This window comes from Pygoscelis adeliae, unplaced genomic scaffold (genome assembly GCF_000699105.1).
Source record: "Pygoscelis adeliae isolate BGI_AS28 unplaced genomic scaffold, ASM69910v1 Scaffold79, whole genome shotgun sequence".
Classification (NCBI taxonomy): Eukaryota; Metazoa; Chordata; class Aves; order Sphenisciformes; family Spheniscidae; genus Pygoscelis; species Pygoscelis adeliae.
In genome coordinates, this window is record NW_008825532.1 from 3,564,582 (window position 1) to 3,568,654 (window position 4,073).

The following is a 4,073-nucleotide window of genomic DNA, read 5'->3' on the forward strand; positions in this document are numbered from 1 at the left end:
CTGAAAAGTCCTTCACTAGTGTAAACACTACCTAGCAACAACTAAAACATCGGTGTGTTATCAACATTGTTCTCATCCTAAATCCAAAACACAGCACTGTACCAGCTGCTAGGAAGAAAATTAACTCTATCCCTGCCGAAACCAGGACAGCAAGTTTCTTGGCTAAGCCATTTACCTTTTTCTGAAGATGCAAGGACACAAAACAAATTTTGTCAATATGAACATCTCATGAAACATGGATGAAACCCTTTGTAACGCTGTTCCCATCCATGCATGCTGACACATGGCAGGACGAGGCTCAGGCTGTGCTCCAGCTACACCAAGCCCACCCACTGCCAAGGAGCCCAGCAGAGTCACCCAAAAATACCACCCAGGATAATTTATAATTTGCTTGTGCTCTGCCTTGTCTCTCAGAAGTACTTTTTTCTGCTGAAAGTATACAAATATATTTAGTAAAAGATATATCTTAAGACTAGAAACTTTGCAATTCTATCGTTGCTATTTGCTTCAGAAAGAGCATGTATCTCTGAATCAGTGCAAAGAAGGGAATTTTCTTCTATTTGATTCAGAAAACAGTATTTGTACATTTCAAAGACAAATATTTAACAATATTCAAATGGGCTAAAAATGTCACTGGAAGATCTTGTCTAGATTTATAATTTTAAATAACAAAAAAAAAGAAGTCTTCCTTAATAAAACCAACAAAATAAGATGGCTTTGAAGGAAAACCAGACAGAACTGCTGTTCTAGACAGCAGCAAAGATACATTCACAATTTGAAAGAAAGAAAATACCCAACTTATTTGCAGTCTTTTCTTTAAGGGAGAAAGAGTTTTTTGTCTCCAGCTGTAGAACAGAGAGCTATTTCCAGTCCATGAAAGAGAGAAACTCAGCACAGACCTGGTCAGCCATGCAATCAATTTCCATTTTTATTTTTTTTTTCTGAAAGCAACGAGCCTCTGTGAAGCTGCATTTGTTCCATTTTTTTCTTGGGTGAATGATTTTGCATTAATAACAAGATTATCAGTAGAAGTTATGCACATACTGATTTCTCAGAGTGTCCTATGTGTAACTGCGGGATTTCTTTCCCTTCAAAGACAAGAGGCCGATAATGTGCATACGTGATGGTCACCTGCTCTGGTCAGTAGAAGACAGAGCTGAGACGAGAGAGAAAAGATATATTAGAGGATCCTGCACAGCTGTATGAGCCAGTGGACAATCTTAAGGATCCTGCTCAACTTGAATCAAGATAGCTGCCATTATTGCTTTAAATGGCAAGATTTGGTTAGGATACTGGGAAGTTTTGCTTCCATATGCTGTCCATGATCCTGTCTGGATTTAGCTGGTAGCAGCATCAGTGCTTGACAGAAGACCTCAGCAGCAGTCCTGAGGACTTACATTTCCTCCAACCAGAGCTACTCATCACGTACCAGCTGGAGAAGAGCTCTCCTGACATATGGGACTGGCATGATGCTACAGCTGAAGTACTGCAGGCACAGCAGAAGGTCCTGTCAAATCAATATTTTACTTTCATCCAGAGTCTAAGGACATATTCTGGCCACTGATATCTCCATGGCTTCTCCTTATTCTTTTGGATACAGCAGCACTGGTTTACCACCCTGCGTTGCCTCCCCTTGGGAAACAGTGAGGTGTTTCTGCAGAATGGGGCCCATTAGCTGAACCTCTGCTGCAGGGCACAGCTCAGTCGATCCATTGAATTTTATGTGCACTCCCTCAAAAGCCTCTGGGAAGCCTCAGGAAACTTAAATAATGTGAGGGCACCAAACACCGGACCGATTCCCTTTATTTTTTGAGTTCAACCGCTTTGCTTTTAGCCTCATCACCCAGTGGGTTGAAGAAGAGGGAAGTGGTGTTGGCAAGGTTTGCCTTGCAGCAGGTTGACAGCATGCAAAAGGCACAGGGAAGAGCTCCAATGCGTGGGCACACTCCTCAGCAAGATCCATTTCCTTCTTCTCACTTCTTAGGGGCCCGGAGTCCTCCTGGGTCTGGGCGTGCAGCGAGACTGCATAAGAATAATTTATTTGTACAGGGACTTGCAAGGAGCGAGAGCACCGGCAGGGTAAACTGCAAGAGAGAGCCAGGAGAGGAGACTATTTCGTGCATTGAGGTGGTCTGTGCTGTGGTTTTGCTTCTCTACCCTTGCTGGAGTGAAGATACTGTAACTGTTTGTATCAGTGGAGAAGAAAACCATGGCAACAGAAACTTAGTTCGTGCTTTAATTTATTGCCATCGAGATATTCGCCAAGTGCCAACTCCCTGGGAAAAATGCATTTTTCATCAGTACTACACAGAAATTAGCATCAGAAGAATTAATGCATTTAATAACTGTCAAGGAACACCGAGAAATGTGCCTGAGATGCGAAGACAACTGTATTTATGAGTCCCTTCAACCTACAGCAAACATCAGCTAACTGGATGAATGTCACTGCAAGTTTGAATCATGATTTGGTGTCATTTTAAATTTAAGCGAAGCAAGGATTTTCTTTAGCTAACACCGGAAGTGACGTAATGAATAAAGGGCACAAGCTCCTGTTTGTGTTGCAGATCTTTCAGCCTTAAACCTAGAAGAAGGTGAGGGCATTTCCCAAACAGGTCAAGTCATAAGCAAAGGTGGCTATTTTGTACCCAGAGGAGAAGGGTTGTGTAACAGAGATGGAACCAGTCGGATCCTTTAGCCAAACAGCCTTGGACTCACCCCGTCTCCTCCTCCTCAATTTTCTTCCTTCACCTAAGCAAGGAGCCACTGAAGCCCAACTGGCATTGCCGTGCAAGCACCTCCCAGCCAGGAGAGCTCTCATGAAGCACATGCAGCCAGCCAGCTGCTGTTTCACAGGTGGCAAAGCAGCAACACAGAAAACTTATGGGTGTCTATAGGAGATCCAGGGGTTAGTCTGCTGGGCTGAGTGCTCCCGAGCCCGCTCTGATGCTCCGTTCCCTGGCTTAACTCCAAGGTTATCCTCCTGCTACCCCACACTCCCAACAGCACAACTTCTCTGCATCACTTTGGTATCTCCCCCTCCCTCCATATCACAGCCTGCTAATTTGAAGTGACAGAAAACAAGCAACCAGCTGCCCAGAGCATCTCCAGGCTTTACATCCTTATCTTGAGAGAGTCCATATCTTAGTTTTGGCCCAGGGACAAAAAGAAGTAACTTTTTTCCCCAACACTAATGTTGAATCACAGCTAATGCATTAAATATACAACACATGGACTTCAAATACAATTAAAATTACTACAGGTAGCATCATATTTCTATGAATATTTTTGAAGCAATGTCAATCTCTGCTTTTGCTTTTTTTAATATACTGCATCACCAACAGACAGCAACACCTACTGTCAGACACATACTGCAGAACTGAGTCCCGGGTTTGCTTTCAGGACCTACAGAGACTTTAGGAAATCTGGGTTGTGATGGGCCTTTTTTCCCATCTGAAGCAACAGTTTGTTCATACATTTCTAGAAGATGGTGTTTTCAGACGTCTCCTGACCTGGAGCCAGACTTCCTCCTCCAAATTATTAAACACCATTTGCTTAGACTGAAGGCTGTATTGCTGAAATTCATACTGTGTGTTAGTCTGCAAGCTGATAACAGACTGACCACTTTATTCAGCCTCATGGTTTTAGCAGGGAACATTATTTAGTACCACATATAAAATGGCATCTTTATTATGAGAAAAATAGCAACTAATTCACTGTTCAGCTGATGGGAGGAATTACCTCCATCACTGTGTGATTCATCTTGATTCATCCCACGCCTGGAATCATGAAGGAATAATTTAAAGTCAACTCAACATATTGGTAAGCTCTAAACTAACTGCAGCCACTGGGCATTGCTATGGGCAGCTCAGGAAGTCCTGTGCTTTGTATACATTGCTGATGGACAGAAGCAAAATGTGAGGATATCTCAGTTGCAGAGTAGCAGTACTGCAAAGATGAAAGTATAGTTATAGAGATGGATTATGTTCCCTCACCCAGGGTTCACTGTGGAAAACCAGCTCTCAAGAGAGAAGGTAGAAAAAGAAGCAAGCTGGAGGAAAGGAATCAAAATTTTA